We start from the raw sequence: 12,318 nt of genomic DNA, 5'->3' as shown, positions 1-12,318 counted from the left end.
GCGTCTATAAGCGTCATTTATATCTAGGCCATGTTCAGACATGGAGCTAAGAATGGTGGACCGCCAGGCGCAAAAGGACCACATCAATGGATTCTTTTAATGGAGAGAAACAACGCGTTTCAGAGAGAGAATTCTCCTTCAGGTTTACAAGAATAAGGCTAGTTTCACATTAGCGGCAGGCTGTTCCGGCGGGTGAAAAGCCTGTCGGATCCGTCCTGCCGCTAGTTCACGTGTGCCCCGGACTGCCGCTCCGTCCCCATTGACTATAATGGGGGTGGAGTTCCGGCGGCAGCACGGCGAGAGGCAGCCGGACTAAAAGTACTGCATGTCGTATTTGTATTCTGGCTGCCGCCAAAACTCTGCCCCCGCCCCTATTATATTCAATGGGGACAGAGCGGCAGTCCGGGGGCACACGTGAACTAGCGGCAGGACGGATCCGACATGCTTTTCACCTGCCGCTAATGTGAAAGTACCCTTATATCTCCGAAACGCGTTGTTTTTCGCAATAAAAAGAATCCATTGATCGCATGACAGTTGATGTGGTCCTTTTATGCCTGGCGGTCCACCATTCCTAACTCTACTCATCTCCTTGGAAGACCGGGCACCTGTCCTTGATGTTCGTGTGACTGCGGCTGCATCCCATACAACTTTTGCGATCCTGATACGTATACATTAGCGCTGTGCCTAATCGAGCACAACCTATACAGGTGAGCCTCCAATTTACAGGGGTCTGATGATACACAGTCCTGACGTACCCACCCTGTGGTGCGCTGCTTATGTCTGTTCTAACAGATACTTCCGTCTGGGGTGTTCAGACATGGCGGATTGCTGCAGTTTTTTCAGTGCAGAAAGCCCCATGCAGGAAAAAAAAAAAAACAGCGCAGATTTTGAAATCCACAGCATGTGTCATAGATGTCAATGTAAAGTGCACAATACTGGGAAATTTTCAGGAAAATCTGTGTTTCTTTAAGGCCTCATGCACACGGCCATTGCCGTATTGCGGCAAGCATTTAGCAGATCCGCAATACACGGGCAGCGGCCGCGTGCACCCCACATCACTGATGTGGACCCATTCACTTGAATGGGACGCAATCCGGGAGATACGGAACAGAAGAACTACGGAGTGCTTCCGTGGTGTTTCTGTCCATGCCTCTGCACTGCAAAAAACGAATGGGCCTCAATCCGTCCTGGCCACCGCACGGATATTGCCATGGCATTGGGGACCGCAAGTTGCGGTCCCCAATGCACGGAACGGCTGTGTGCATGAGGCCTAAGAGGTAGAGTTTAGGGGTCCTGGACGGGACATGTTGCGGTAAAAAACACACTTTTTTTTTTTTACTGTGCACGTTTCACTTGGCGCTGCCTGTGTGATTTTTACTGGTGCAACATGGTAAAAACGAAAAGTTCCGTATGTAAAAACCATGTGGGAAGTTACCGTATCGCAAAACCGCAATTTTTGGTTTCAGCTTTATTTTTACTGTAATATGTAACCCCAGCCTATAACTAGGGCGGCCCAATACTCGTCTTAAAGTCGGATTCCAGCTTCCCCTAATGAAGCTCATTCATTGTATAATCAGAAGCTTACCAATTTACCAATATACTTTGCAGGACCTCTGCTTGCTGTGATTGAACGGGAACCGTTCGTGGCCATGTAATGATCTCACAGGCATGTGGTTTGCTACAAGGCCCAGCTCTGAGAACTGCACTGTAATAATCTGGCTCAGCCTTGTGTGTCCGCGGGATTATGCCGTTATGGAATGCTGTAGCGCCTCTATATGGCTACTGATGGCAGTGCGGTTCTCTTAGGGGTCTATAGGCATGGCATCAAACAGGAGATCGCTCTGTAAATCGTGTAGTGGGAAAATCCTGCGCCCTGATCCGTTTACACAAGTGAGTTTTCCGTCCGGATGCGATGCATGTAGTGAACTCACAGCAGCCGGCCTGACTCCTCACCTATTCATTTTAATGGGTCTGTGCACCAGTAATGGGTTTTTTCGCATCATCTGTGTTCAGGAAAAAACGTAGCATGTTCTATACTGTGCCTTTTTTTATTTCTTTTTTTACACAGCCCTGGCCCCATAAAAGTGAATGGGACCTGCGTGAAAAACGAAAGGCATCCGGATGAAACGCGCTTCTCACTGATGGTTTCTAGGAGGTGTAGAGTGTTATTCTTCACACACGTGAAAAACGCATCGAAACCTGATTGCATCCGCAAGAAAAAAACGCTGAACAAAATCGCAGACAAAACTGACTTAGGCTACTTTCACACTGGCGTTATTCGTTTCCGGCATTGAGTTCCGTCCTAGGGGCTCTATACCGGAAAAGAACTGATCAGTTTTATCCCCATGCATTCTGAATGGAGAGCGATCCGTTCAGGATGCATCAGGATGTCTTCAGCTCAGACTTTTTGACTTTTCAGGACGGAGATAATACTGGAGCATGCTACGGTTTTATCTCCGTCCAAAAATTCCGGAACACTTTTTTTTTTTTACATTGACATGCCCCGAGTGTTCCGGCAAAACGGATCCGGCATTGCGGTCTGCGCATGCTCAGACCGCAAAAAATGTGAAAAAAATTAATGACTGATCCGTTTTTCCGGATGACACTGGAGACACGGATTCGGCATTTCAATGCATTTGTCATACGGATCAGGGTCCTGATCCGTATGATAAATGCCATCAGTTTGCATGCGTTTTGACGGATCCGGCAGGCAGTTCTGGCGACGGAACTGCCTGCCGGAATCCTCTGCCGCAAGTGTGAAAGTACCCTTAAGGGGTTTTCCCCATCTCAGACCATGGGGGCATATCGCTAGGATAGGCCTCCATTGTCTGACAGGTGCGAGGCCCATTGCTGGTAACTGCACCTACACTGAGAATGGAGGCCCAAAAGTTGTTGAGGGTGCTCTGCGCATGCGCGGCTGCCCTCTATTCATTTCTACGGGGCCGCTGAAAATAGCTGAGCTAATTACCGCCGACCCCATAGAAATGAATGGAAGCAGTGGCCGTACAAGCGCGGTGCACTCCCCTTTATTACTATGGAGAGAGCGCTTGGGGGTGGCTGGACCTGGTGAAAGACCTTCCCCATTCCGTTCTCAGTGTACGTGCAGGACCCGCACCTATCAGACAATGGGGGGCATATCCTAACGATATGTCCCCATTGCCTCAGATTTGAATACCCCTTTAAACCTGCATGCAAAAACATAATTTTTTTTCTCCTGAACAGACCCCTGACTCATTTCGTATTTCTAGTGTGAACTAAGCCTAACAAATGCACAGAAAACAATATGCTGATCTATTTCAGACTCCAGGCCTAGAGGGACCGGCACAGTCCAAAATGCATCAGTGCTTTATCATAGGATGCTAGGACTAAGGACTGGCACAGTCCAAAATGCATCAGTGTTTTATCATAGGATGCTAGGACTAAGGACTGGCAAAGTCCAAAATGCATCAGTGTTTTATCATAGGATGCTAGGACTAAGGATCGGCAGTGTCCAAAACACAATAGTGTCGCTCTTGTCCTTAGACTGTGTCTGGTAGTGCAGCCGCCCCTCTAAAGTGATTGCAGTACCGACCTAGCCCCTAGATGGCAGCACTGCTTCTGGTGAAAGAAAAAGAAGAGCATTTATTCTAATTTCAGAAACCCCTTTAAAAGGAGGTTTTTTTTTTTTAGACGATAGATACTGGGTATCCTCAGGATAGGTAATCAACATCAGATAGGTGAGTAGTACGACACCCAGAACCTGGACCTGACCATGCTATGATTTGAAAAAAGCTCAATGGACACCAAAAACCCAAAAGTAAAAAAAAAAACGCACCACAAAACACAACTCTGTACTGTGATTCATAATTTACATAGACTTGCAGTCCACCCTGAAAGAAGTTTTCCAGTAATACTTATTCTTTAGCATGTGCCCACAGCCTCCCCCTTACTTACCTGCTGCCCGCCGCTCCGCTATCTCCACCTTCTGGTCCCCGCGCTCTTTACATCCGGCAGACTATGGACATGGTCACATGCACCACTCCAGCCAATGACTGGCTTCAACGGTGATGTGGCCGCAAGCAGCGCGTCACCCAGTCATTGGTGCATGTGACCATGCTCGGTGCGGAGACCAGAAGATGGAGGCAGCGCAGAAGACCATAACGGCATGGAGCAGGTAGGTATGAACCTTCTGTTTCAGTGGAGAGCCTAAGGGCACTTGATAAAATAATTATTACTGGCAAACCCCTTTAAAGGGGACCTCTGTTTCATGCAGTCCCTATTTATTAGAAGGGTCTCTTGACAATAAGCAGATCTTAGAGTGTCCTATGGTTGTGACCTCCAGCGATCAGCCACAATCTGTGGGTAGATCTGTCAGGAAGTGCTCAGTTTCCCTGCAGCGCCACCACAGGAGAAATGAAGCACTACACAGTGTCCATTCATACCTATTAGTGGTCTGTGTAATCCGGGACAGGACAGGTCCTCCAGAGCGTCTCGGGACTAACCCCATAGACAGATCTCTAGGGCAAGGCCTCCATGTGGAAGGTGGTTACACTTTTAGGGCAAAACTTACTAAATTGAATGCAAGTATGTGAACCCCACTGAACACCATTTCTGGCAGTACTTCACCCCATGCCTGCAGGGGCCCCCGCTGTAGTATATACATCTCCATATAGCTAACACGCAGGAGACGTCTCTGGATGAGGCGCCCGGGACCTCTCCTGTCGATAGCTCTGAGGGGACCTCTCTCTTCTGGCACCAAACAGCTTCCTAATGAATACTAATTACTGCAGAACCTCGTCGTCACTGGCCTTCTAATTGCATTTCAATTAGGCATGTTAATTAGTCTAATTAGCAGCAGATAGCGGTGGCACTAACGCAGGAAGTGAGGAGAGGCCTCGGTGACACGGAGGGTAATTAGAGCAGATATTGCCCTGTGAGATACATGGATGCTCAACTTGCAGCCATCCAGCTGTTGCAAAACTACAACTCCCAGCATGCCATGGTAGCTGTAGGCTGTTCAGGCATGCTGGGAATTGTAGTTTTGCAACAGCTGGAGGGCCATAGGTTGGGCATCCCTGGTCTATACATATAGGTATCGACCAGTCAGTGGTATATAGGTCAGTCCCTGCAGCAGGTGAGGAACTACAACTCCCAGCATGCCCCAACAGCTGCACCGCCTCAGGTTGCAGACGCCATAGGTTCCTCCGCGCCTTCCTCTATGTACACGGCCATGCATATTTAACGGGATTTATTAACATAAATTACAATTCTGCTCGGCCCGCTGGGAATTTACATTTCGGCAAATCTATTTCTAGCCGTACGCTCCTAGTTTACATATGATCCATACATACATAGATGGGTAATGTGCCCGCCGTACAGGGTCTGTCACATCAGATGGATGCCCAAATGGAAGGACCCTGCGTTTGAAGAGTGATCAGCATCTGGGAAAGCTGGGTGGAAAACAATATGGCCGTCACGACCCAGCCCTCAATGATGATACATTCGCCATTCAGGAGTCTAGGAGAACTGAGGGATAACAGATATGTCTGCCATAACACTCAGCTTTCCTAGGTCCCTGCATGGCAAATCCACCCAGTTATATGTCATGGCAGGACACATGCCTGTGATACAGGGGTCTAGAAAAGCTGGGTGATAGACATGCATTTGCCATTCAGGAGTCTAGGAGAGCTGAGTGACAACCAATATGACCACCGCTATCGCTCCCACAGCGGTTGTCAGCATTAGTTATGCAGCCATACAGAATGTACATTTGCCATTCAGGAGTCTAGGCGAGCTGGGTGACGACCATGCCTGTTATTACATAGGGGGGGTCAGTGCAGGATCTATCAGGGTACATTTGCCATTCAGGGGTCTAGAAGAGTGGATCGATTACCAATATGAATGCGTTAAAGGCAACCATATTGGTCATGACCCAGCTTTCCTAGAAACATGGCCAATCAGTCTTCTATACAGGATATAGAGGTCTAAAAGAGCCGAGTGACAACCAATGAGAGGGGGGCTTCTAAGCTGGTGTCATGTTGGTTGTCACAAAGCTTTCCTGGAGCCCTGAAGGACATATCTGCTCAGTTATGCAGCGGCACATGATGTACGGTTGCCATTCAGGAGCCTAGTAAAGCTAGGTGACAACCAGTATGTCCGTCACACACAGCGCCCACAGGGTTCGACACCCAGCTTTCCTAGAACCCCATCTGCCTATACAGCAGTGCAGGATAGAGCCGGTCAGGAGCCAAGAAGAGCTGAGTGATGGCCTCGGTGTGAGCGCCAGAGGCGGCCATGTTGCTCATCACCCAGCTGTGACAGAAGGCGGCAGCTCAAAGGGGATTTATTTTAAATTTTATAGGGAAATTCTGAAATTTAAAGAGGGATTCCAGTCTCAGTGATCTCCTGCTAGCTCATAGACCTAGTACAGATCAGAGATTTCTGCCACTAAGAATCCTACAGAACAGTCTAAGCAAAGAACCACTGAAACCAGTAGGAGAAATCTCTGCACAGTGTCTAAGGGGTCTGATCTCTAGAGACTTTTACTGTAAATCAGTGGGGGGTCCGGGACCCCAGATGTCACCGGCGTCATCTCCTCACCTGTATACGTGACCTCTCAAAAGATTGTCGGAAATTCTTTAATGAGGAGCTGTCCCCTCTCCGTTTTAGTAACTACTTGCATTCCCCGTGTAATAATAACTCTGGAGCGTCTATTCTTAGGATTCTGTGTAGTGCCATTCCTCTATTATTCCTACTAGAAGTTATGAATGCATTGCCAACAGTCTGCAATAAAAGGTCCAGATGGGCGTCACCTGCACAGTCTGACATTATCCAATCAGAGCTGAGCGAATTTCATATTTTGAAATTCGTTCACACTTTGTTTGGTGGTAAAAGCAGAATTGCGTTATGGATTCCGTTACCACGGACCGTAATGCAGTTCTATGATGGGAGGTATTCCGTTATTCATTACCTCATAATAGAAGTCTATGGGCTGCAAAACTGATCCGTTCCGTTTCCGTTATGCAGGGGAGTCCTCTAAAGGCATTTTGTCATAGAATTGCGTTATGGTCCGTGGTAATGGAATCTATAACGCAATTCTGCTTTTACCACCAAACGAAGCGTGTTACTCCCCAACTGGTAACACGCGTCTGGGCTTTTATTGCAGGCTGCTGGCTATTCATTCATAAGGTCTAGTAGGAACAACAGAGGAACGGCACAACATAAAGCTCTAAGAAACGATGCTCAAGAATTGTGATTACATGGGGAATGCAAGCAGTTACTAAATCAGACGTGTCAGGAGAGGTGAGAGGCCCCCCTTAAGTGACCTGCACGCCCAGCACTACCATTGCTTTGGCTATATTCTGCCGATCGTGGCAGCCGGATATCTGCAAACATTCTGTATGTGCCAGTGGACGGGGGTTAAGATGCACGTCTGTGTAGTAGGCCAAAAGATAGAAGCCCCATTGTGTGTAGGTGACACACATCCCCCCACCCATAGGTGACTACGTCTGGTTCTCCTTGTTTTTCTTCTCCCGCGCTAACCTTACTCTAGCGCTGTGATGGCTAACCTCCAGCTGTGGTAAAACTCCCAAGATGTACACTTGCTTGGCGGTTCTCAGAACTCCATAGAAATGAATGGAGCATGCTGGGAGTCGTAGTTTAACCACAGCTGAAGTGCCGGTGGTTATCCATCATTGTCCTAGCGCAGGGGTAGGCAACCTCCGGCACTCCAGCTGTTGTGAAACTACAACTCCCAGTATGCATACTTGCCCTGCTCTTGTAAAAACTCTCATAGAAATGAATAGAGCATGCTGGGAATTGTAGTTTCACACCAGCTGGAGTGCCGAAGGTTGCTGATCCCTGTCCTAGCGAGTTGTCAGCCAAGAGACCCGCAAGCCATCTCATCTGTACGGGTCCTCACTTTTCTTGCCCGATGCCAGATGTCAAACAAAAGAAAGACTGGGCTGTTCGAATTCAACATGCCCGATCCTGTTGTTCAGTCACCAGCTCGCTAAGGCGTACAGCAAGCTTCAGACTTGATGCTGTGTGTATATGTGGACGATAACCATCAACATCACACAATGTCCCTTTAAAGGGGGTTTCCCTCTTAGATAACAGGGGCATATCGCTAGGATATGCCCCCCTATTGTCTGATAGGTGCGGGTCCCACCTCTGGGAACCGCACCTACAAGGAGAATGAAGCGGTGGAGAGTTGTGGCTGGAGGACCCCGGGTTTCTCAGGGTTCGTCCACCACCAGGTGCAGCTCCCCGCCTCTCCCATTGAAGTGAATGGGAGCGCACCGCGAATGAGCAGCCACCGCTCTCATTCACTTCTATGGGGCCGACGGAAATAGCCAAGCCAGCACTCGGCTATTTTCAGCGGCTCCATAGAAATGAATAGAGGTCGGCTACGAATGCGCCCTCCGCAACTTTCTCCGCTTCGTTCTCCTTGTACCTATCAGACAATGGGGGCATATCCTAGCGATAGGCCCCTATTGTCTAAGATGGGATAACCACATTAAGAATGGACCAGGAGGTATTATCATGGGGGCACAAGGGGAGGGGTCCTGCGCACCAGTGGTTAATAATCATTCTGTATACACCACTCTTCATCTGACGACACAGCGCTTCCCCCTATATAAAGGGGTTGGCCCATGCCACACATTGGTGACATCGATAGGATATGCCACCAATGTCAGACGCCTCTGTGACCTGCTTCTATCTTCAGAAGGAGGCCCACAAAGCGTAGGAGAGCACACCACGCATGAGCTTGCTCTCCATTCATGGCTATGGGACTTCCAAAATATAGCAGTGCGAGCACGGAGAGCAAACCGTGCAAGCGCAGCCACCTCTCCGTTTCCCCAAAGTGAAGGTGAGCGCTCTGCGCGGCCTGATGTCCATTCACTTCTATGGCAGTTCTGAGAAAGAGCCAAGCGAGCGCGCTCAACTATTTCCAGAGCTCACATAGAAGTGGTTGAAGGATGGCCGCGCAGGTGCAGAGCGCTTCACTTTGGCAACATGTTCTAGAGATAGGGGCAGGTTCTAGAGGTGGGACCCGTAACCTACCGGACATTAGGGGTATATCCTAGCGATATGCCCCCAATGTGCAAGATAGGACAAACCCTTTAAGGGGAACCTGTCGCATTGTGAACATGCAGTCCGGTCTGCAGGCAGATTGGATATATAGGGGCACATTTATTAAGATCTACATAACATCAGCGGATCCACCGCCGCTTCTAAATGTAATACAGCTTCCGAACAAGGCGTAGAAAATGATGACTGACAAGGGCGTGCCCTCTCGTTTTTTAAACCTGGCGTGAGTGGGGAGGAAGTCGCAGATCCTGCTGTAACACGACATGCGACAGAATCTGCGCCAGATATTTGCAACAAAAGCGGCGTATATCTGTTCGTAAATGACCCCCATAGTTTTTTGTGGGAAAGTTTGGTCTAACTTTTATTTCTTCACTTTAATCCCTGTTCTTTCACTGCTTAGGAGTCCAGTGGGCGGTCCTATCCGTGACGCACAGCCTTCCCTCTATGACCCCAAATCTCATCCACACTCTGCGGAGAAGATCTACCCTGCGGTGCGGATAGTAAATCCTTTGTAATCCACTGGGTGAACCTCCTGTACTCCAGCTGTGGTAAAACTACAACTCCCAAGATGCACACTTGCTTGGCTGTTCTCCGAACTCCACAGAAATGAATAGAGCATGCTGGGAGTCGTAGTTTCACCACAGCTGGAGTGCCGGAGGTTAGCCTTCACTGTCCTAGGACATGCAGATTTTGGCATGAAAGCCCACCCAGCATGGCCGTACCCGACCACCCTATCTTGCCAGTACTCCGGGGAGCAGGCCACTCGATCCTATAGGTGCAGGGATTCGTTATACTGGGTGTGAGAAAGCGGTGTACGGTTTTATCTCCTCCGTCTGCCATAGTCAGTAATCTGGTAGCAGCGAGACGGTCGGATCTGTGATCACAGGAGGAAGGGGAGTCTATAGGCTGCCTAGTGTCTCACACACAGGAAGTGCTCCTCCACATGCACACGTCACACGCACGGCCGCCTCCCTCCCCCAACTCTACGCTATGAGGTCATCAGGCTCAGTGCTGCCACCTGGTGACACAAATCAGACATGACCAGGACACGTCTGACACTACAAGAAAGTCAGCTTCGGGGCTGATCACATAAGTAAGGAGATTATGTGGCCAAAAAAAATAAAACTGCACGAGCCTCACGTGTACAAGCCACAGGGAGGGAAAACATTGCAAAACGGCAGCAATCTGTGGTAGGACCCTCTGCATTTCTGCGGGCTTGTGGTTTTTGACCACAGGGTCTGATGTGGTTTTTATATTGATGGGCTATCCTCAGGAAAGGCCATCAGTATCTGATCGTCAGGGTCCTAATGATCAGTAGTTCTGGCACCGAAACTATACCGCTCCATCCATTGTGAACCGCATCAAAAACGCAGCACAGCCGCAACGTGTGGCAGCACCTTAAGAGACCATGGTGCGGACCGTACCGAGAACAGACATGGAGCTTCTTGGTGCGGCTGCAGCTTTAACCCGGCACTCAGTGATCTTCAGCGCTGCCTCCCAGGGTAGTGGAGGAAAAACCCTTCAGCAGCTGCACCTGGAGGGGACTCTTCTGTGGCCAGGACTCCTGGCAGAATCAGGCCCCCCCCAGGTGCAGCTCCTAGAACATGGCCTCTAGAGTTGTGTCCTGCTTACTCCATTTAACATAAAAATAATCTCCAATAAGTAAAACATCTCCTGTATAAACTGGGTCATGTTCTGCGCTATCCAACAACCAGCTATCTGTAGTAAATAGGTCAGCGCAGCCACGTACCAGATACCTACACTCCAATATTAAATGATAACCGTGCTCAGGAGGGGCCTAAAGTACCTTAAAGGGCATGACCACCATTTACAGCCTATATAGAACTAAAAACTACATAAAAGGCAGAGACACAGCGTACATACATTACTTATCCTCTATTAGACTCCAGAGCTGCACTCACTATTCTGCTGGTGCAGTCACTGTGTACATACATTACTTATCCTGTACTGATCCGGAGTTACATCCTGTATTATACTCCAGAGCTGCACTCACTATTCTGCCAATTGAGTCACTGTGTACATACATTACATTACTTATCCTGTACTGATCCGGAGTTACATCCTGTATTATACTCCAGAGCTGCACTCACTATTCTGCCGATTGAGTCACTGTGTACATACATTACATTACTTATCCTGTACTGATCCGGAGTTACATCCTGTATTATACTCCAGAGCTGCACTCACTATTCTGCCGATTGAGTCACTGTGTACATACATTACATTACTTATCCTGTACTGATCCGGAGTTACATCCTGTATTATACTCCAGAGCTGCACTCACTATTCTGCCAATTGAGTCACTGTGTACATACATTACATTACTTATCCTGTAATGATCCGGAGTTACATCCTGTATTATACTCCAGAGCTGCACTCACTATTCTGCTGATTGAGTCACTGTGTACATACAGTTGAAACTCGTAAAATTAGAATATTGTGCAAAGTTCATTAATTTCAGTAATGCACTAACATATGCGACTCATTACAGGCAAAGCGAGATATTTCAAGCCTTTGTTATAATTTGGATGATTATGGCTTACAGCTTATTATGGACTTTTGCACGATATTCTAATTCTTTGAGTTTCACCTGTATATACATTACTTATCCTGAGTTACATCCTTTATTATACTCCAGAGCTGCACTCACTATTCTGCTGGTGCAGTCACTGTGTACATACATTACTTATCCTGAGTTACGTCCTGTATTATAACCCCGGAGCTGCACTCACTATTCTGTCTATCGTGTATGTGACTTCCAGGAGGCGGTTTACATTTTGTTTTACGTCACGACTGGTGTAAGTGCTGGGAAATCTCGTGGCCACATCCCTATCCACCGGTTTCCATACACCCAGGATATGGTGGCATCTTCCTTGCAGGAGGACCATCGCCAATCTCTCCTTTCCAAAGCTTAGAAAGGCCTCCGGTACCTGCTGCTGGGATAGACGTAGTGATGGGTTCCCCAAGCCCAGGCGATTTCCACCTCAGTCTTTCACACTCACAGTGTAGATCTGGGCGACCTGATCACCAACCACTGTGTCCATGATCTTTTTAATATGTTGTGCCTGCTCCCCACCCCTCATCTCTGGCTCTCGGGTGGTCTTCACCAGTCCTCCAGTCCCTGTCTGTAAACTTCTTGCATACACAGGGTTACGTGTGTTGCTGCAGCCAATGACTGCCCTCAGTGGTGAGGCAGTGATGTGCCGCCAGAGGACAGGACAGTGC

This window comes from Bufo gargarizans, chromosome 9 (genome assembly GCF_014858855.1).
Source record: "Bufo gargarizans isolate SCDJY-AF-19 chromosome 9, ASM1485885v1, whole genome shotgun sequence".
NCBI lineage: Eukaryota > Metazoa > Chordata > Amphibia > Anura > Bufonidae > Bufo > Bufo gargarizans.
This window is presented reverse-complemented; position numbering follows the sequence as displayed.